The 23398-nt window shown below is 37.1% G+C and overlaps 1 long non-coding RNA gene across 1 annotated transcript in view; it reads right to left on the minus strand.

Annotated features, from left to right (window-relative positions):
- Nucleotides 1-10773: 10773 nt before the first annotated feature.
- LOC124717346 overlaps nt 10774-23398 on the minus strand; it is a 32592-nt gene continuing 19967 nt past the window's right edge. Inside the window, exons 2-3 of the long non-coding RNA XR_007005740.1 lie at nt 14711-14878; nt 10774-11605 (exon numbers count right to left, since the gene is read on the minus strand). This is a non-coding gene — a long non-coding RNA (uncharacterized LOC124717346). The remainder of the gene's footprint in view (nt 11606-14710; nt 14879-23398) is intronic.

Raw genomic sequence — 23398 nt, forward strand, 5'->3', positions numbered from 1 at the left:
TCTCTTTCCTGCAATTTGTTTATCACTTGCTCATGTATTATTTGACCTATCTGCCTAATCTTCAGTGATCTCCTATCGCAACACATTTCAAAATGTTCTCTTCTTTTCTTGTCTGAACTGTATATTGTCCATGTATCAGGTCTGTTCAAGCATACACTCCAGAAAAACTCTTCCGGAAAGACTTTCTCCCACATAAATGTATATTATACTAGCTGAGTAGATACCTTTGTCCAGGAATGTATTTATTCCAGTTCTATTAGTCCACGTCTTAGTCCATCTCCTCCTCCCATCTCTGTGTCCATCTCCTCCATCCCCTTTCTCTCCTCAGCTCTTCTTCCCTTTCTCTGTCCATTTTTCCCTCCCCTCTGGGTGCACTTTGTCCTCCCCATATCTGTGTTCATCTCCTCCTTCCCCCCCTCTCTCTGTCTGTCCCTCTGTTTCTCACCCCTTTTCTCACCACATTATCACTTTGTCCCCAATAGCCCAATAGGATGTTGCTCATTCTTACCCCCACACTATTTCTTTTCTTATAGCAAATATAGCAAGTAAGATGCGTAACAAGTTTGGTTGAAATTGACCCAGTGGTTTGAAGGAGCTTTTTGCCCAAGGCTTTGCTCACATATGCACATGCTTCACATACGTCACATGTATTTTACATATTTCACAAATATTCGTACACAATTTTACTTGTATCTCTAGTTATTTAGCCCTGCAGTTTTGTTTTTGCATTTCAATGTTTAAATATCATATCTCCTTAACTATGTGTTGTACAGTGATATTACGTTGCAGGTACATCCAATTGTATGTGTAGACACTCTACAGAATGTGTTACAAATACAAGTAGTAGTAAATTAATATGTCATGCATGATGTGGCTGTTTTTCAAACATCTTAGTTTTTATGACATCTCCTGAATTGTGTGTTTTACAATGATAAAATTTTGCTGGTAGATCCAGAGATATGTATGCATATTGTCTGTAAAATGTGTTGTGAATGTAGTCATTAGTAAAGAAGTAATAAACTAAAAGTTTATGCCTGATGAAGCAGTTTTTGCTTGAAAATGTAGTAAGCTTTCACAGTGGTTCTTTCCAGACAATAAGTGGTATGTGTACCAATTTAGTTGAAATTGATCCTGTGGCTTAGGAGGAAATGTGGAATGTGCATAAGCTCATAGGACAAAATATAGTCAGCATAGAGAAATCATTACAAGCATCACTTAATACCATGTAATTCCACACCTGAACTTGATAAACATCTGGATTTGGTTGGGAAGTGAGTCCACAAGGTGGTGCAGGTGCATCACATTCAGTCTAAGCCACTCGCTGAAGATTTGATACCACAACTGCAGCAAATTTTGGGGTTGGTGATGTTAAGTGATACCGACTGTTTGACATGTCGAACAGATTTACTATGGGGTTCAAGTCAGATGATTTTGCAAGCAAGTCAATATGTAATAGGGTGGGGGGCTGTACAGAAAACCAGTCTCATAGTCTTCCAGCCCAGTGAACATTGTTGTTGTGATTTTATATACTTCTGTGAGGAATGGCCTCTTGCCGAGTGATTGACTTCAAATAATGATTTTGTACTGTTCTTATCACAATGTTTTCTCACTAACAGGTTGGGGTGGACCTTGGTTCACTGCCTGCAACAGTTCCTGTCAGGTTTGGAAGTGGTTTTGATTCACAAGATGTGAAATACATCTCCAGTCCTCAGTCAGGATCTTTTTCCAACCACAATTCTGATGGCACATTTCGAGGCTGTGTGTGTTACACCACTGCTGGTAGACATGTTGAAAAGTCTGGTGTGGAACCTCAACAAATGCAGCAACTTCACTCAGTATTTGATTGTGCATATGGCCAAATGTGATTGCCCCTTTTTGCCGCTCTGTCACATCCTAATATTTACCTATGTTTACATACAATATCTGCTTGAAACATAAATTTTTCACTGATTTGTACTGCCTTATGCTGATATGGAGGCAATGCCTATGTGGTTGAGCACATGACTCAATCACAGTACCATCTGTAAAGGGTTAACAATTCATCTGTGTGTTTATTAGGGTGACTGATGTTTTGTACAATGAGCTTACATACATACATATATACACTTTTATAATGTGTATTGATGTTAACAAATTCTTCTTTTTCAGAAATGCTTTTCTTGTTCTGCCCAGTAGTCATTTTGTATCTATTCTATTTCAACCACCATCATTTATTTTGTTGTCAAAATAGCAATGCCTGTACAAAGCATTTTTTTTAAAACTGTTTCAGGAATGTTCAACTTCAGAAGATTTTCTTGAGCCTAGCACATTCAGTATTGTGAAGACTGAGGATGAAGAAGATGAGGTGGCAGTGATCAAGGATGACTTGGAGGTGAGTGTTGCCTGTTTCCGTCCACCACTAGCGTGTTGCTGACAGGCAGGTACAATAGGAAGGTCAAGCTGTATGTCAAGTAGTTGCTGTAGAAAGTTTGATTTGCTTGTGAACCTTCAGACTGAAGTAGTCTAGTTTAAGGGAAAGATGCATGACTCAAAGCAGTATACTTCTTATATAAAGGTAAACAGCATGTTTAAAAATCATAAATTCTTAAAATAGATAGTTCTGGTCGAAACTAGGAAAAACGGTCCCATAAACCTATGTCTGGAAACTAAAAAGTATAAGCCAATTTACTTCATCTGAAGTGGTCAGTAACTATTAGTGCAGGATATCTTCGTGCTGATGTTCGCTGCTCATTTCTTATTGGCCGAGTCTACGTGTGTACTTACAAGGGTCCTCACAGGCTGTGACCCTCTTCAATTTGCTTCATACTTGTGGAGTATGAAGGTCATTGGGCAAATATGAATTTCCCATAACAATAGAACAAAGTACTAAAAATAATTCAACACACTCATCTGTAGAGTATAAAAGATTGCTGAATGCTGTAAATAGGAAACATGTGTAATCAGTTAACATAATTAGTGGTAGCTCACCTCATAGTGTAAAAGTTGAGAACAATCAACTTGCTGGACTGAATCTTAGTAGAAGCAAAATATTTTTCACTTTTATTTAAATTCCATATTTATTAGCAAATAGAAATATTAATTATGAAATATTGAATGATGTCTGTTCATAAAAATAAAGTCTAGTTATTTTTAATTTCTGCTTCGTGTGAAAATAAATTGAAATTTGATATTCACCTGTGAAAGGTCTTATTGTTATGTACATCAAAATATTGGTCAATCTCCATTTATAGATCTTTCTTTATTTTCCATTTTATATTTTTCATTGTTGCACCAAATTTTAATTCATTATGAATGCTAATATTTTCAGCCATTTAGTAATTAAAAATATGTGTTTTGTTGTTCAGAAACTTTGTTGCTTGTTTTTTATTCCATTTTTGTGAGTGATATTTATAGTCCTAATTTTTCCGCAACTTCTTTAAGAATTTCAATTTGTTTTTGAGCTGTGGTAATATCCCTAGTTAAAATTGTCAGATAATCTGCAAAGGCGAGGCAATCTGCTCTGATATTACTTGTGCCTAACTGGATTCATTCATCTATATTTTGATTCAACTTTTACTCTCATCATTCCATAATTACCTTTCCAAAACACAGTTAAATAGTAATGGGGAGAGTCCATCTCCCTATCTAACAAGTCTTTATATCAAATGGTTCAGAAAATTCTCCCATGAATTTAACTTTAGAGCTAGTGTTGATTAATGTGTCCTTCACCAGTGTTAGAGTTTTATTATCTAGCACTTCTTCCTTTAAAATTTGGCACTTCTTCCTTTAAAATTTGGAAAAGAGATTCACAATCAACTGAGTCATAGGCCTTTTTAAAATCCACAAATGGACATCAGTATTGTTACCAGAAATCCTTTGGAGCCTAAGGATTAGTTTTAAATCAAGAATTTGTTCCGCACAGGATCTGCTTGATCTAAAGCCTGCTTGGTATTCACCAATTTTAGGTTCTAACTGTTCTTGGGCTTGAGCAAGTAAACATTGTGAGAGACTTGTTATTACTTGGCTGTGTTTGTAGTTTTTCAAAATAATTAGCAAGTACTTTACAATTTTTGTGGTTGTTAAGAGCCAAACTTCCATTTTCATTTTTGAAATAAAGTCTTTGAGGTTGGTGACTAGTTAGTTTTCTTTTGAATGTTTTATAAAAGTTTCTGGTATTGTTCTTTTGGAAGTGTTTTTTGATTTCCAAAAATTGGAAATTTTCTTACTTTCTTTTAGTTTGTTGGATTAATTTAGATGTTTCTTTTCTTACAGCTAGAAAGGTGTTGTATTTATTTTCAGTTTTGTTACTATTCCATTGTTTGAATGTTTCATTCTGAGAGTTAACTGCTGTTTCACAATCCACATTCCACCAAGGACATTTTGTTTCTTTCAAAGTGCAATTAAATTTTGTACTGTTTTGATGAACTTTTCTTTTAGGCTTTGCCAATTGTTGGATTGTTTTTTGTCAAGTTTGCTTAGTAGAGTTGGTGTTATTTTGGCAGTGTCAAATTTTGGGATAACATTTTTCATTTTGAAGAGTTTTTGAGGTTGAGGTTTTACTTGTATTCACATTAAATATTGCTCAGAATCAACATAAGCCCCTTTCCTAACTCGGACATTTAAAATTTCTTTGTAGTTAGTGTACGAAATTGCTACATCATTGATGTGAAATTCCCCAATAAATGTATTGGGTGCCCACCAAGTTTTTGTTTGGAAGTGTTCTTTTGAAAATGTGTTGACATGATGTTAAGGTTTAAAATTTTTACACGTTTTGAAAGTCTTTGGCTGTTTTGGTTTGGCCATTTATGCACAGGAAATCCAGCCATTGTTTTCTTTTTTTTCTCTTTGCCTAATTGAGCATTAAAATCACCCATTTTAACATGATTTGAGGGATTTTTCAAGATGATGCTTTTAGACATTTCCCAAGTTTCACTAAGTTCTTTATGTTTTTTACAGTTATCCTCACTGACTTCCATATGGGCATTAATTAAAGTGTATGCTTTATTTACACATTTGAGAGAAATTGCCATTAATGTATTATTAATGGGTTTTATCTACATTATTGAACTTAAAATATGTTTGGAGACTGCAAAAGTAACTCCCAGATGTGGTGTATTATTAAATATTCTTTTATTAGTAATTCTTTTAAAAAGATGATAATTGCCAAAATTTGTGCTGTTATTGTCTGTCATTTGTGTTTCTTGAAGTGCTAAAATTTGAATATTCTGTTCTTTTAATGTTTCTCCCAATTTGCGATGTTAACTTGGTTGCAAACGTATTTGTATCTCAAGTGTTGCAAAAAATGTAATTTTTTTTTTTTTTTTTTTTTTTTTTTTTTTTTTTTTTTTTTTAAGTTGGCTATAGGACTCCATCTTCTTCTGTTGAATCACATGGCATATTAACCTGGTCGCCCCAGAATCCAAATGACCAGCTGCACCAGTAATACTGGCAGTGGATTGACCACCTGTGGTTAATATTGTGATTTGGCGTTAATATTGTGATTATCAAAATTCTTCGTGATGATAGTACCTGGAATTAGGTGGGGTTGAGTAAACTCATTTAGTGAACTCAGAGTGTTAAGACTGGAAGGGTTAGTTCCAGAATATAAATTTCAGTGACACCACTGGTTAACAGATGCTGACAATCTTGCCACTTGCTACAAGACAGATGCAACGGAGATTTGTTTTTGTTTTTTTGCCTCCTGTCGTGCCGAACTGAGCCAAGCCGGTGTGGCTTGTGCTTGCCACAGGCCAGTTTAGGGACACTTGCCATGGGTTGGCATGTGAGCTGGATGTCCTTGAGCATGGTGGTGACACACTTGGCGTGGATAGTGCACAGGTTGGTGTCTTCGAAGAGGCAAACGAGGTTGGCCTCCTGCAGAGCCATGATGGCAGAGCCCTGGAAGTGCAGGTCACTCCTGAAGTCCTGTGTGATCTCGCACACTGGACACTGGAAGGTCAGCTTGTGCTTGAGCAGCTCGGTGCTCTTTGGATAGTGGCGGATTTCCCACAGGGTGACAGTTCCCGGTCTGTGGTGGTGGGGCTTCTTGGTGCCGCTGGTGGCGGGCACGCTCTTCCCTGTCACCTTGGCAGCAAGCTGTTTGCAGTGGACTAGCGGGCCATTTGCTTTGTGCAGGCCATTTTGGGGGTGTTAGAGAGAGGAGTGGGGAAGTTTCTCAACTTAAATACTTTGGGCAAATCATAAAAGAAAATGGTCTGGAAAGAGCTGCAAATGAAGTTTGCTATCAAAAAATGACAACTGCATTCAGATTGACACAAAATATTTATAATAAAAATTCAGTAAACTTAGCCATTACAGCACTGTAATCAAACGTGAATGTCATTATGGAGCAGAAACTTTTAATTTTAAATAGAAAGAGGGATATTGAAGCAATTCAAAAGAAAGAAAGAAATAAAGATTATTAGGAAAACATTAGGCTTCAAAATTACTGATGGAGAAACTTCTAGACTGAGAAGGTATAAGGAAATAGAAGAATATACAGACATACAGGGTGACATGAGAAAACAAAGATTTAAATTTTATCGGCACATTAAAAGAATGGCATTGACAAAACAAACAGTAAAATTCTATGAAGTAAGGACAAAACTGAGTCACTTTAATAGATCACTGTGATTAAGGAGGATCTTAAAGTAGCCTGTATAACTCAGGTTACAGGTAGAAAAGCATTCAGACAGAAGACATTTGGTTGGAAAGTTGGTCAGAGGGAAATTAGAAAACTGACTGGAACATCATGGTATGATGACTTTCATTCTGAAAGGGTGAAAAAAGTTTTTGCACAAAGAAAGGCCAACAGTCAAAAGCAACATTGATGGATTGTACCTCACATGGTCCTGTTGGGCCCATACATGAATAATTATGAAAGTATTTTTATAAAAAAATATGATTCAGTATTTATTAACTAACATTTCTATTTGTTAATAAATATGGAATTTAAGTGAACATAAAAAAACAAATGTTGCAAATAATAAGATACAAAGCAGCAAATTTACACTTACTAGATTTTCAAGCTACCCACAGCTACCAATGACTCTGTTAACACAGATGTGTTTTGTACTTATCTGTGCTCAGTAATCGTCTAAGTTTCAAATGCATTTTTTTCAAGTTTGTTTTAAAATTATGTTCTACTGCTTTAGGAAACTGATGTACAGGCATTTAGCTTCAAGACTTATAGATCTCCTTGTTAAGCTCTGATTGTAATGATGTTGTCAGACAGTAACACCTACAACTGCCTTCCAAATCAGGAGCTGTTGGCATCAGAATAAGATTAGTGATTCTGTGGAATGTGAACAATGCAAACTGTGAACTATGGTTGTATTATATTATGTGGAAAATGGCAGATAAGGTATTCTGCTATCGTTTACCTAATTGTGTTAACCAAAGGGCACATTTTATGTACATATGCTTGACTAGAAGAAGGGATCAGTTGGCAGGGCATGTCCTAAGGCATCAAGAGGGAGACCAAAAGATGAACATACTAAGCAGATTCAGAAGGATGTAGATTGCAGTAGGTACTTTGAGATGAAGAAGCTTGCACAGGATGGAGTAGTATGGAGAACTGCATCAAACCAGTCTCTGGACTGAAGACCACAACAACAACAACATGCTGACATTGACAACACCATAATCCATCTGGGAGGGAAAAAAAGGGTCAATGGGTTCTTCCAGTGACTTACTTATATGTGTCCATTTGCAAAAAGGATGAGGCTCTGAAGCAGACTCCCCACAGTCTGTATGCTAGTCCTAGAGTAACAAGTGTGCAAAGAGTCGGAGTTTCTGAAGCCATAAACACTGCTCTTGTGTTGTCAGTTATACACGGGCAGTGTGTGAAAATTCTGTCAGATTACCCTCCTGCCAGTGTATTCTAAGATGAAGAGCTAAAGATCTACAGTTCACAACTTAGATTTCATTTACATACAAAAGGAGGGTTAACTCAAGGGTTAAGCCCTTTTTGCATCAGTGACTTTCTTCTCAAAATCAACTACTCAAAGTGCATGCACCTTTTGTGCCTTCATGTAAATCAGCAACCAACCATGATGCGAGCATGTCTCTGACGTCCGTGATCTATAGATTGTACCAAGTGTGAAGTTCTAAATTCCTGAGTGTGCTGCACATGCGCAGAGACAGGGATTGTGGGGCAGCGTCTGCTAACATTGGAAGTTATATCCTATTCTGTTGGAGCTCATTCATATTATAGAAATGGATTGTATGTTTTTGTGTCTTCTTAATCTGTATTTTTTGCTTGCCTTGTTTTCATGCCATATTGCAAAGTTACACAAGGTCTTGGCATCTTTTCCTACTAGTGTTCTCCCACAAGAGAGACAAAGTATGAAAAAGCAAAACTTTATTTACATTTTGCAGACAAAAAATGTACACTATGCATAAATAAGAAAGTAAATAGGTAAATGTCTTTTAATGAAAGTTATTTCAACAGTCAGAAACTCAGAGTTATTGGGTGAGAAAAATAATTTATGTTGTTATTTGTCACTTAGCAAGAAAACATGATACAAAGGATAAAGCAAAAAGACACTGTTTACTGCATTTTACATACGGTCTGATGCGTTTGTAAGGATTTCTTTTCTTGAGCAAATAGGTGCATATGTTCTGAAATGTTTGATTGACATGTCTCCTGTTCTGTCAGTTCGCAGGAGTGTGGACAATTTGCCACACGACTTTTGACAAGAACTTCCACCATGAATTGTGCTTTTGTCACTAATTAACTCTGTTGTCATTGGTTGTTCCTACATTTTGTTAATATATTTCAATTTTTTTTTTGTAAAAAAGATGGTCCCTCATAACTTGATTTTCATCATTTAGATGCCATTACTGCACGACAGACAGCTCTCACAGCACTGAAAATTTTGGCACTGACATGTAAACAAAAATGATTACTTGAAACAGACAAAACTAAGTTTGGGAATGAAACGCCAGTGACATTGCATAAAAGAAGCACTTTTTTTTGTCTTGAGCAGTCAATGTTTGTTAAAGGAGCTTCACACTGAGTGAGATAATGAATTAGCACAGTTGCCACATGTGTGCACATGCATGTCTCTGAGTGATTATGGAAGCAAGGCATCAGGTTTCACTTTAGTACCAGTATGTGGCCAGGAATTGTGGATGACGAGCTCATAGGGCCATGCACATTATCATACAAATTAACTCATGCTGTTTATCACCAATTCCTGTATGACAGATTACCCAAACTGTTGGAGAATGCTGTTTATCATGCAGGAAGAAATAATTATTATGCTTTTACAACTAAATTTTATTAGTTTTTTAGCAAACATGTTTTATTTGATTGTAGTAGGCATCTCCAGTAGTCGTGCTACTTCAATATACAAAGTAGATTCCATAAATTTTTGGCCTGACCTTGAATATGAGTGTGAAGGTTGAACTGCCTTGGAGGGGAGCTTGTGACATCCATCAGTAGATGTGTAAGTGAATTGCAACCCTTCATAATCCACAGCATAGGAATGGTTGTCTGGGTAGAGAGAGCATTGCTGATGATCCACGTCTTGGTTGACCTGTTGAGGTGGTCAGTGAGGAAACCATCGCTACTATTGAAAAAGAAGTTCTGAGTGACACATAGTTGAAACTGAAGCAAATTGCAGCAAGGTCAGGATGATCTAAAACAACCTTTTCCCGAATCATGCATGATCATTTGCACATGAAAAAGATCAGTGGAAAATGGGTGCCCAGACTTCTCTCTGCAGAGCAGAAGGAGCAGCGCATGACTTGTTGCACCAAGTTTCTGGAGCTCTGCCGTGGCAACCAGATAGAATTACGGTAATCCACTGTTACTGGATGTGAACTATGGTTCTTTATTATGATCCTCTTTCCAAAGATTATGTCTTGAATTGTGTAAACCAGGTGAAGTTCCACCAAGAGAAGCAAAGGTCACTCAGCCCACAAAGGAGGTCATGCCAACATTCTTCTGGGATTCATGAGGAATTCGCTTAGTTGATTTCAAAGAAAGGGATACCACTGTGAACACACAATTCTATGCTTCACTTCTTCACAGATTACACAACTCAGTCAGACTAAAGAGACGAGGGAGGTTGTCACACAGTGTTCATCTTCTCAATGACAATACACCTGTGCACACGGTGGCAGTTGCAAAAGATGTAGGGAAGGAATGTGGCTTTCAGGAGATTAACCACCCAAGCTATAATCCAGATCTAGACCCAGGTGCTTTCTGTCTCTTTTCCAAAATGCAGAAGAAAATCTACACAAATGGCATGAGGTACTGGATGAGCATGGTGAGACAAATGTTTTGCATTGTATTTAAGCCTTTACATGTGCATGAAAATTCATCACATGTCCCAATCTGCTGTAGAACAAATGTCTATATTCTTAGTTGATAATTACTGGCATGTGAAAGTTGAGTGTCAATAATATTTGCATTGTCCTGAATACCTAAACCAAATAAATCAAAAGCATCCATGCCAGAAATACAGGGATTAGAATGTGACTGAATTAGTGGCGTATTTACCATTTTGTTTTTGGGTATTTTATAAGGTTAGGAAGTTCAAATAATTTTAATAAAACATAATCCAGTTGCTAAGAGAATTTTCTACAACAATTCTACCATATTAATTGCCTATTTTTACAGTCAAGGGCTGTGTTAATTTACTTTGAAGTATGTAAAATCTACTTTTGTCTGGTACTCAATACATTCAAACAGAGCAAATGATTAAATTAGTTACTAGAAATTTAAAGTAAAAAAGGAACACTGTGGTCTCTTCTTTCTGCAATGTCACTCATCACACCATTCCTTTCTTCTTGATGAATTGTCATTATGGTGAGTCAATTCAGACATGCCTCACCAGTTGTCTTCCTTAAGTATGTCTTGATACTCTTAAAGGTGGTGAAACTATGCTCATTTGCGGCCATTGTCACTGTTAGCATTGCTAAGAGCTGTAGAAACTGAAACACTTTAGGATAGATTTGGCTGTCCCAGAAGACAAAACTTCCATTGCATATTGAGGCAGCTGCTCTGGTTGACTCAGATGTTGATGAAAGAGTTTCAACTCGGCCATTGTCATTGTTAAATCGGTGACTAATGCATTTGAAGCATAAAATAAATGGAGTTTTGTAACTCCATCAGTGATACCTGTGTCTTCAGTGTTTCATGGTAGAAGACAGTTAAAGCTATTAAAAAGTTCACAAATGTGTCATGAACTGATACTATAGTGAACTAATGAAGGCATGCAGAGAGGGTATGAACACAGACACTTTGTAGTAACACTCAGCATCATCACCAGTATCCTGATTTGCACAAAGTGCTTGCTTGTTAAATGTGCATTATTGCTTGATTTCAGCTCCATTGGCTGAAGCTAATTCCTTGGCTTCTAAGAAAAGCTGGGTGAAAGTATCAATAACATTTTTTCTGATTGCCAGCAGTTTGCTTTTGAGATTGCTGGCAATGTTGATTGTGCAAAATCTATATCTTTGCACTGAAGTTGATGATAGATGGCCTCACCTAGTGCAAACAGTTCAGAAAGTATAACCAAGCAGACCAAAAAAATCTGCCTTGGTGATGGCTGCTAACAGATCTTGATATTGTGGGTTGTGGTCTTGTTGTCAAACTCTTGAATCTTCTGCAGAGCTGAAACAACACAACCATATATTTTCTTGAAGTCCTGTGTGCTGTGAAGTTGCTCAAGTGAGTGTGGTGCATCTCAAACTCCTGACTGGAACACAGGTTAATGATTCATTGGTGTCATTTAATATTTGCCTACACTTTGATTGCTCAAAGAAAGTACATAGCATTTCAGTGTTCCTAGTGAATTCTTGGTAAGTGGAATATTCATATGTTGGTGACTACCAAATTGAAATTATGAGCTGCACAATGAAAATATGCAGTTAAAGGGTAGTACTGTTGTATGAATGCACAAGACCCATGGGATTTTCCCGACGTGGATGCGGTGCCAAATGTCAGCAGTTTCACCTGCAAAAACCATTGGCATTATTAATGCACTGAATGATTTTTCCCGCAGTTTGTTATTGACGTAAGTGGTGATCTGATTTTGGATTGGGGCAGTAATGTACTTGCCACATTTACCAGTTCCTTACAAACCTGCTCATAGGTTTTCATCACCTTTCTCATGATGTTTTAAAACAGCACGAATGTTACCTATGTTCTTGTCATCTTGTTTGTCAATTTCAATAGGCCCAAAGTTCCCATGTGCCCTTAATGCAATTTCCCGATGTCAACAGAGAATCACTGCCTCAATGATAGGGACTATGCATTTTATATTTCTTTCCACCTGCTCCACCAAGCCTTGATCCAGGCAATGTTTTATATCTCTTGTCTTGTTCATCATCATGTGAACAAAATTGTCACCATTGATTACAGCAGCCTTATGGTAAGTGTTGCTCACTTGTACATTGAAATATTCAAGAGCATGCTTCCACTTTAAGAACTTAGAGGTTACCAGGGCTCCAACATTTTGATTACTACCTGTACGTGAATGTGTGAATAACGCACAGTGCTTACAGGAGACACTCATTAGGGGAGTGTACTAACTGAAAATATTTCTCCATTCAACTTAGGTTTAATTTACAATATTGGCCACTTTTTAAATGAAAGGAAATTTTGGAGCTGTTGTAGCTTCATGTGGTCATCAACTTTTTTGTTATTTGATGGCAGATGACCACTTATGTCATACTTACAGTGTGGTGGTGGATTGTCAGAACTTAGTGTCTGTGAAAGATTTAATTTTGCTTCAGGACCCATCAGAAGTGATTCTAAATTGGCAATAATGCTTCTGTTTTTGGAAACAGCAGCAGCAGCAGCAAATGTGGAGGGTCATCCATTTCCCTGGCCTGAGAGGACAGAGTTTCTTCCAGTCATGGTGTTTTGGAGAAATTCAAAATGTTTCCACTCTTTGTTTTGGGATACATTTTCTTACCTCTGAAAATCAAGATACTGGTATACTAGCTTCAGTAACTGGGTTTAGCAGCAATGCCATATCAACAATTTAACAACTGTAATGCAGAGAATCGTGTACAGAATAAACTAGATTTCCTGGTCAGAGCATGCTCGTGCAGTGTGTCCAAAACCTGTATAATATGCATTGTTTCTGTATTCATTAACGTCCATTCAGGGGTACTGTAATGTGATGAGACTGTCTTCTTAAACTTTGATTTAATTCATCACTCACGTTAAACTGATACCTGTTACTAAAAGAAAACTGAAAACAGTACTGTTGCTATGTAATGGGGCACATTATTTAAATAAATAAGACTTAATGCTTTAAATCAACAATATTAATGATTAACCAGTCACAATGTACTACCATGCCAGATATTAGCGATTCTCTTTTGTGTAGAGATTCATGCGGAAACAGCCCATCATTGGCATACTGTAGCAGGATACAACCTGTTTCTTCACATGCTGAAGCAGAGGTGTTGTTAACCCTTGCTTTCTACCCATAATATGACAGTATTGCTTGCAGATGTGTAAGAAAAACCTGTCCATAACTGCAAATTTCAGAGGGTGGGGTGAGGCCTTAAGCCTGGACCCCCCCTCCCCCTTAAATATCTATCTCGACTGAAATTCTGTGAATGGCACTATGTATTTGTATTTCTGTATTTTGCTTGTAAAATACACGTTCCAAGAAAATACTTTCGGTGTTTCGGTGTTGTAGGCTGTGAAGTACAGATGTGACTTTTGTAGTTGAGGGTGTCCCAATTACATAATTATTTTGATTAATCAGTGTGATTCAAGGACTGGAATCTAACTGGAATAGCACAGATTGATTGCAAATCAGCAGAGAGATGAACAGTTTGCAGTTTGTCCTCTGAACATGATTATCTGTTTTGACTTGCAGAAGACTGTCTATGTCGCAATTAAGATTGACAAAGCATTTAGCTGTATGTCTGTTAGAAAAGAGCTGTTAGAATCAGACAAGTTTTGCACTGAGCGTTTCACTGTGTGATTATATCACTTTTGCCCACTGTTCCTGTGCAGATTTCCAGGAGGAGTGGGTATAGATTCAGAATGAGAAATCACATTTATTTGCGTTGTCTCAAATCAAGATTTGTGTGGAACAGAATTTGTTTTTCATTGCTTCTATGTGCTCATTTGCTGTGCATGTTGTGATTTATTGCAATGTCAGCATTCTTCATGGTGGTGAAATCAGTCCTTGCAATCATGTGTTGCACAACATTTCTCACAAAACTTTGGAAGGTTTGATTTAGCTGAGAAAGTGGCTGCATGCATCGCATTGTGTTTATTCTGTTGTTTGTGGCCACAGTTTTCATGTGCCCTATGGTACTGGGGCTGCTTTGAGCAATCCACGGTCAGCATTGCAATAGAAACTGAGTTCTGGGAAGTCTTGAACTTCCTGAGCTTTGATTGCCTTAGGCATGTCATTAAGATTAGCCCATATACTGTTATCAGTGAGGTTTTGAATAAAGGCATTGCAAAACATTTTGTCTTGAAATGAGGCTCCACAAGAGCAGTTAAATTTACAGTTTGTAGTTGTGCCCTTGAATTCAGTGATCCATTCCCTGTAAGATTAATTATTTTGACAATGCATATGAAAAAGTTTAAAAATAGCATCAACTGCATCAATCTATACATCAAAAATGTTGTCTAATATTCAAATAAAGCCAGAATAGAGTAGTGTTTGGACCTCTAACACTCTGCAAATTTGCTGAACTACTCACAAAAAAAAAAAAAAAAAAAAAAGGTGTTTCGGCTCACCTGGTATGTTTTAGGTTTCAAATTGCTTCTCGGGTTGCTGGCAGTACTTCATCCATTCCTCATGTTGTGCATTGAAAGAGCAGAAGGGTGGAGGAGGTGATACCTCGCCACTGGTGTGTCGTGCTTCAGTCATCATAGTTCTTTGAGTCTGTTGCATTTTCCATCAGTCTGCCAACAGCAGTGAGCATGGTGGTAATTTGTTAGTATGAAACGATATGTGCAGTGAGGGATTATTCTTCAGAAATTTGCAATTGTGTACACAATTAAAGAAACTTGGAGATATATTAGCTCCACATAAAGGTTGTGAAAATTGCACAAGGTGGCAATAAATAAATCAGAAATCTTGCACAACTGTAAACGGCACTCTAGGTGTGGTTGATGTAAGTGCCCTTGATACCGCAACTTCCAAGAAGAATTTGAAAAGATGTATTACTCAAGAGAAGTTAACTCTTCAATTATGGGATTGAAGGTACTATTATAGTAGTTGGGGTAACTATAAGAAATGCTGTTTGTCATGCATCTAGCAAGGACAAAATATTTAAACAATTGTACTGAAGAAATTCATTTCATAAAAGCATTGGTTTGTAGATCACCGTATCAAGAAAGAAAGAGAGTATGGTATCATGGGTGGATGAATGTCAACATGTTATTAACATCAATGGGAGGACTTGATACATTAAATAAAGAATGAGGGGACAATACACAAGGCGAAAACTTGTGATCAGACGGTGATAATGGGAACAGTTATCTATCCTGGATCTATGAAAGAATGAAGTAAAATACTGTGAAATTAAGAAACAAAATAACAGTAGGATGAATAACAAAAATTGTAACAAGAATCAAGTACTTAACTCCAATAATGAGAAGACGATTTGTACAAATATGCCAACCAACAGGCCTTTTTTACACTCCTCATTGGAAAGCAATACAGATTCTAGAACAGGGGCCAGGCTTAGGGATGTGATGGAATAATATATCTTCATATAGAAAAGCTCACACACAACCAATATCTACTCATGACTGGTTACTGGAAGGTGGTGGTGGTGGTGGTGGTGATAATGATGGTGATGATAAAGCAGATTGGGACAAAATAAAACCTGTAATAGTAGGTAATGAGAAGACGATTTGTACAAATATGCCAACCAACAGGCCTTTTTTACACTCCTCATTGGAAAACAATACAGATTCTAGAACAGGGGCCAGGCTTAGGGATGTGATGGAATAATATATCTTCATATAGAAAAGCTCACACACAACCAATATCTACTCATGACTGGTTACTGGAAGATGGTGGTGGTGGTGGTGGTGATAATGATGGTGATGATAAAGCAGATTGGGACAAAATAAAACCTGTAATAGTAGATAATGTTTTTGGGATAGAAGTTAATGTCCATTTAGATTCTGAAAGTGATATATCTTTAACACTACAGGAATTACTATGAGCAATGAGAAACAAAATATTCATTGCCTGTAACTGGTGTATTGTTGTGGGAGTAACAGGCAGTAAAGGCAACAGATTAAAGAAAAAACATGGTTCACTTAATTTAAACCTAGATAGGCTTAGATTGGCTAATTGATAACAAGGTATTACTAGATTTCAATAGAAAAGAGTTGTGTAGGAAAGGTACCATAAGTAATTTGGTATACCTTTCCAAAATAGTGTATTGAATTTTAAGAAAGAACATTAATTTGTGAAACACATCAACTTGTTAGCTTCTGCTGATATTATTTTAGTAGGTGAACATGAACTATTAGAAAATGTAAAATCAAAATTGCATGAATTGGATGTATTGACAAAAGAACAAAAGTGTCAACCAGAAAATATCCTGTAAAACTACAGAAATATATTTTCAGATAAACCAGATATAATTAAGGATACATGTGCGGGTTGAAGCTTACAGTAGATAAACCCTTCTGTTGTAAACCCTACCCTACCCACTTTAGAACTGCAGTAAGAGAAGAAATACAAAAAATTATCAAAACTTACGTTATTGATCAGGGTTTTAATGTTTTCATAATCCATAATTAGTTGTTAAGAAGCTTGCAAGAGATGTTCACTTAGTTCAGGATGCACAAACCCATCAGAGCTATTGTTGAAGTTTGATGAACCCGAATTCTGTAGTTCAGTTGATTTAGCAGGAGGATGCTGGCAGGTACCATTATACTAAGCATCTGTGCCACAGACAGGTATGTTATTTGGAGGCAAATCTTATCAATTTAAAATATTACCATTTGGTTTGAACATTTCTATGACCGTTTTCATTCATGTTTTAGACAAACCACGAGGAAACAAATTAGTGCAAGAACTAATAATATTTATTATTAGTTTCTAAGACATGGTAAGACCATTGTAAATTACTGTCATGAAGTTTAAACAAATTAGAGAAAGAGAAATAACAATAAAACTTTCGAAGTCACATTTTGGGAGATAAGACTTAAAGTATTGGGGTCATATTGTAGGGATAAATGGAATACGGTGTGAACCAGAAAGAACACAAGATATAAAATATTGTCTGGAATCTAAAAATGTAAAACAGTTGTGGTTGTTTCTAAGTTAAGCTAGCTTCTATAGAAGATTTATAAAGGTCTAGGCCATGAATGATCTTTGTTTATTAAACTTATTGAAACTAGCAGCTACATGGATATGGGATGGTGATTCTTGTGAAGCTTTTAGTGACCTCTTCTAGAAGCTAAGATTTTACACCATTCTAAAATGAAGCAAGTATTTAAATTAGATTAAAAACAGCCGACCCGTTGCAAAGGATAAAGTAATCTTTACCTAGGTTTCGATAAGTATAAACCTATCTTCTTCAGAAGTAAGCCTGAGGAAAATGAACATCGTGATTTATATGAAAGGTATACACATAAGTCAAGATTAGAGTTTAACATATATTAAGAGAATCTTGTGTTACAAAATATGAGAAGGATTTCTTGTACTTACAGTATTACATTAACACGGAGTGATACGTCACTGCCATTTTTACAAAGATCTCCATAGCTCCATTAGTCAAAATCAAATATAGCGCTAAGAGTAGGGATTGTCAGATAAATAAAATTAAGTACATGGAAGTTGGAGAGCGCATAAGCAACTGAGTAAAATCGGCCTGCGTGGTAGCACTGCGGCCAGGACAGGTGGCGCTCAGGTCGCGTACTATGTGCCGATTGGGGTACTGAAGCAACAAGTAAAATATAAATATTAATTGCGTCCTTAGATAGAGTGACAGTAAATACAAGGAAAGCATTTAACATTCCCATTATGACAATGTGGGAGCCTTAGAAACAATAACGTAGAGACATATTTCAAAAAGGTAGGTGGCGCATACGCCATGAGTTACATGCAGCGGCATATACAGTCAAAATAAAATTATATTACCATATTAGTGAAGCACATAGACCGTATATAAGTCAAAACCTTAAGAATAAACAGTAATGGCATCCTAAGACATAAATCATGAAAGCTGGTCCACAATCCAGCTAATACACATTCACTGGGATCCGAGGTTTTAGGATAAGCGAGAATTACATGAGGGCCAGTGTAGTGGCAGCCATACATCATGAGTAAATCACATTGCATAAAAGGTAGTGAGCTTAGAGATATAAAAATGCATTATAGCTTCCTGAGGAAATAGACAACTGAGGTTATCAACATTAATGTTATGAATTAAATAGTACGGGTTTAAAGCCTTCAAAAAATTGTCTACAGGCAAGGTTCAACTGATCGTTGAGTATATTACCATCTTTGAGCTCTAGATGTTTAAAAATAAATAACTCTTCCCACAGATCTAGTCTCCGTCCTTTAACTTGTCTGTGTAGGATAACCGTGTCTTCTAACTGTTTAGGCGTATGGCCGGCTATCAAGAGGTGTTCAGCAAAGGTAGAGTTGTGAACATTAGCTCCTTTTTTACCTAATAGATGTTCTGTATATCGTGTTTTAACAGCTCTGCCTGTTTGACCAATATAATATGAGGGGCAGTTATTACAGGTTAGTTTGTATACACCTGAATTAGAAAACCAATCGTTAGCAATTCCTACTGAATGTATAAGATTTCTTTTTAAACTGTTGTCTGTAGAAAAGGAGACGTTACAGTTATATTTTTTATTTAGAAGACGTTTAATCCTATACGATATGTTACCCAAGAAAGGGATGGAAATAAATTTTTTAGTTTCCGTGGTATCTGTGGGGAGGTTATTACTCAAAGTCGAACAATTATGGGAAATTTTCTTATTAAGCAATTGATTGATCATATTCTGGTTGTATCCATTATTAACAGCAATCGTTTTGATGACATTCAATTCCTTTTGTTGATCCGCAGGTGATAAAGGCGTGGTTACCATTCGGTGAATGGCGGAATGAAAAAACGCCAGTTTGTGCGCTTTAGGATGAGTTGAGTCAGCAGGAACGACGTCTTCTAAATAAAAAATATAACTGTAACGTCTCCTTTTCTACAGACAACAGTTTAAAAAGAAATCTTATACATTCAGTAGAAATTGCTAACGATTGGTTTTCTAATTCAGGTGTATACAAACTAACCTGTAATAACTGCCCCTCATATTATATTGGTCAAACAGGCAGAGCTGTTAAAACATGATATAAAGAACATCTATTAGGTAAAAAAGGAGCTAATGTTCACAACTCTACCTTTGCTGAACACCTCTTGATAGCCGGCCATACGCCTAAACAGTTAGAAGACACGGTTATCCTACACAGACAAGTTAAAGGACGGAGACTAGATCTGTGGGAAGAGTTATTTATTTTTAAACATCTAGAGCTCAAAGACGGTAATATACTCAACGATCAGTTGAACCTTGCCTGTAGACAATTTTTTGAAGGCTTTAAACCCGTACTATTTAATTCATAACATTAATGTTGATAACCTCAGTTGTCTATTTCCTCAGGAAGCTATAATGCATTTTTATATCTCTAAGCTCACTACCTTTTATGCAATGTGATTTACTCATGATGTATGGCTGCCACTACACTGGCCCTCATGTAATTCTCGCTTATCCTAAAACCTCGGATCCCAGTGAATGTGTATTAGCTGGATTGTGGACCAGCTTTCATGATTTATGTCTTAGGATGCCATTACTGTTTGTTCTTAAGGTTTTGACTTATATACGGTCTATGTGCTTCACTAATATGGTAATATAATTTTATTTTGGCTGTATATGCCACTGCATGTAACTCATGGCGTATGCGCCACCTACCTTTTTGAAATATGTTTCTACGTTATTGTTTCTAAGGCTCCCACATTGTCATAATGGGAATGTTAAATGCTTTCCTTGTATTTACTGTCACTCTATCTAAGGACGCAATTAATATTTATATTTTACATGTTGCTTCAGTACCCCAATCGGCACATAGTACGCGACCTGAGCGCCACCTGCCCTGGCCGCAGTGCTACCACGCAGGCCGATTTTACTCAGTTGCTTATGCGCTCTCCAACTTCCATGTACTTAATTTTATTTATCTGACAATCCCTACTCTTAGCGCTATATTTGATTTTGACTAATGGAGCTATGGAGATCTTTGTAAAAATGGCAGCGACGTATCACTCCATGTTAATGTAATACTGTAAGTACAAGAAATCCTTCTCATATTTTGTAACACAAGATTCTCTTAATATATGTTAAACTCTAATCTTGACTTATGTGTATACCTTTCATATAAATCACGATGTTCATTTTCCTCAGGCTTACTTCTGAAGAAGATAGGTTTATACTTATCGAAACCTAGGTAAAGATTACTTTATCCTTTGCAACGGGTCGGCTGTTTTTAATCTAATTACGTGGAACCGTCGCTGTTACGCAGCTATGTTTAAAACAACAAGTATTTAAACTAATAAGAGGTGTGCTACGAAATTTAATTATGATGGGTGACTGGAATTCAATAGCAGGGAAGGAAGAGAAGAAAAAATGTAGGTGAGTCTGGACTGGGAGGGGGGGGGGGGGGGGGGCAGGGAGGGGAGGAATGAAATAGGAATCCACCTGGTAAAATTTTTTGCAGAGCAGAATTTAACTGTAGGTAAAACTTAATTTAAGAATCATGAAAGAAAGTTGTATATGTGGAAGAGGAATGGAGACGCTGGAAGGTTTCAGATTTATTTCAGAACTAGATGTTAACCTGTTAAGACCTTTCCAGTGGCAGATGTGATCTCTGACCACAATTTATTGATTATGAACAACAGATTGAAACTGAATAAATTGCAAAAAGTTAGGAAATTAACTATTGAGAGCATCAGATGGAGCATTAAGCGACTATTGACTACAACAGGGGAAAGGACTACAGTAGAAGATAAGTGGGTAGCTTTGAGAAATCGAATAGTGAAGGCAGCTAAGCATCAACTAGATAAAAAGACAAGGTCCCGTAAAAATCCTTGGATATCAAAGGAGATACTGAATTTAATTGGTGAAAGTAGAAAATATGAAAATGCAGCAAATGGAAGAGGTTACAGGGGATACGAATGTCTAAACAAAAAATGACATTGACAAGAAGTGTAAAGTGGCTGAGCAGAAATGGCTAGAAGACAAATGTAAGGATATAGAAGCAATGTAACTATAGGAAAGACAGGTACCACCTACAGGAAAATTAGAGGCCCTGGGAGAAAAACAGAAGCAGCTGTATCAATATCAAGAGCTCAAATGGGAAACCAGTCCTAAGCAAAGAAGGGAAAGCTAGAAGTAGAGAGTATGAACAAGGAACATGAACTGGAAGGTAATATTATAGAAATGGAAGAGGATGTAGATGAAAATTAGATGGGAAATATGATATTGCAGGAAGAAATTGACGTAGTGCTGAAAGACCTAAGTCAAAACAAGGCCTGGGAGTAAATGACATTCCTTCAGAACTATTGATATCCTTGGAGGATACAACCATGACAAAACTGTTCCATTTTGTGTGCAAGGCATATGAGACAGGAAAAATACCCTCATTTTTCGTGAAGAACATAATAATTCCAGTTCCAAAGAAAGCAGTTGATGACAGGTGTGGAAATTACTGGACTGTGAGTTTAATAAGTCATGATTGCAAAATACTAACAGTAGCATGACTTGTTGACAGAAGAGTGGAAAAGCCCCAGGAATTATCTTAGAAGATAGCTTAAGGAAAAGCAAAGCTGTGTTTATAGCTTTTGTAGACATAGAAAAAGCTTTTGACAGTGTGACTGTAATACATTCTTTGAAATTTGGAGGATAACATTTAAAATACAGGGAGTGAAAGGATGTGTACAACTTCTGCAGAAGTCAGATGGCAGTTATAAGAGTTAAGGGGCAACAAAGAGAAGCAGCAGTTGAGGAGGGAGTGAGACAGAATTGTAGCGTAACCCCAGTGATACTCAATCTTTAAATTGAGCAACCAGTAATGGAAACCAAAGAAAAAATTTGATGCACAGGTCGAGTAATTACAGAATAGAGGTTTATGGGCACACAGCTGGCACACGATATGTGTTTCAATGGGTACAGATCAGGCACATTTGCTAGCCAAGACTTCAATGTGAGTTCACTACCGTGCCCCTCAAACCACTGTAGTGCAATTATGACCATGCAACATGGACAGTTATTGTGCTGGAAGGTGCATCACCATAGGGGGAGACTTTAAACATGAAGCGATGCAGGTGCTCCACAATAATGTTCACATAGTTCACTGGTATCATGATGCCTTTGATTACCACCACAGATCCCATGGAGGCCAAACTCATTGTACCCCATAGCATAGTTCTGTCCTCACCAGCCTGCATCTGTGATGCTGTACATGTTTCCTGCAGCCATCTGCGTGGATGACAGCCTGGTGTAACAAGAAGTGTGATTCATTCAACAAGCAACACATTTCTATTGGTCCATGGTGAGAACTCAGAGATGCTGTGCTCACTTCAATCATAACTGACAGTGTCATTGGGTCAATATAGGAACATGCAGGGATCATGTGATGTGGAGCTCCATGTTCAACAATGGCCTTTGAACAGTGCTCCCTGCACTAGCATTATACTCTTTCATTAGATCTGCCACAGATTGCTGTATGTCCTGGATTACACAGTGGAGGATCCTCTGACCTCTACATTTTGTGATGAGACGTGGTCATCCAATACAATACGGCCTACTCATGGTTTCACTGCCCTTCAGTCACTTTCCATAGGTGCTCATGACAGTAGTATGCCAACAAGTGACCAGCTTTGCCATTTCAGATATTCTTGTTTCCAGCCACAGTGCCATATAAATGTTCCCTTTGTTCAAATCACTTATATCAGTGGATTTCCCTGTTTGTGGTCTGTATCTTTGCTACATCAATGGCCCATTCATCTATCTTTTGGTTACATTCTTACCTTACTGTTTCATGTGCCAGATTCACTACCAAGAGGCATTTGGACTCCAGTGGGCACTGATCGTAATGTTTTGGCTCATCAGTGTAAGTCAAACAGTAACAAAAGCAAAACAAATTTAATGGATTGTAGTTGAATTAAATTAGGTGATGCTGAGGGAAATAAATTAGGAAATACAAAAGAGTAAAAGTACTGGAAGAGTATTGCTATTTGGGCAGTAAAATAATGGATGATGGCTGAAGTAGAGACAGTATAAAACTTAAACTGGCAATGGCGAAAAAGTGTTTCTGAAGAAGAGGAATTTGTCAACATTAAATATAAATTTAAGTAATCATCTTGGGGTTGAAGCTCTTTTTTCTGTGTTTGCTTTAACAAC

The sequence above is a fragment of the Schistocerca piceifrons genome, chromosome 9 (assembly GCF_021461385.2).
Source record: "Schistocerca piceifrons isolate TAMUIC-IGC-003096 chromosome 9, iqSchPice1.1, whole genome shotgun sequence".
Lineage (NCBI taxonomy): Eukaryota > Metazoa > Arthropoda > Insecta > Orthoptera > Acrididae > Schistocerca > Schistocerca piceifrons.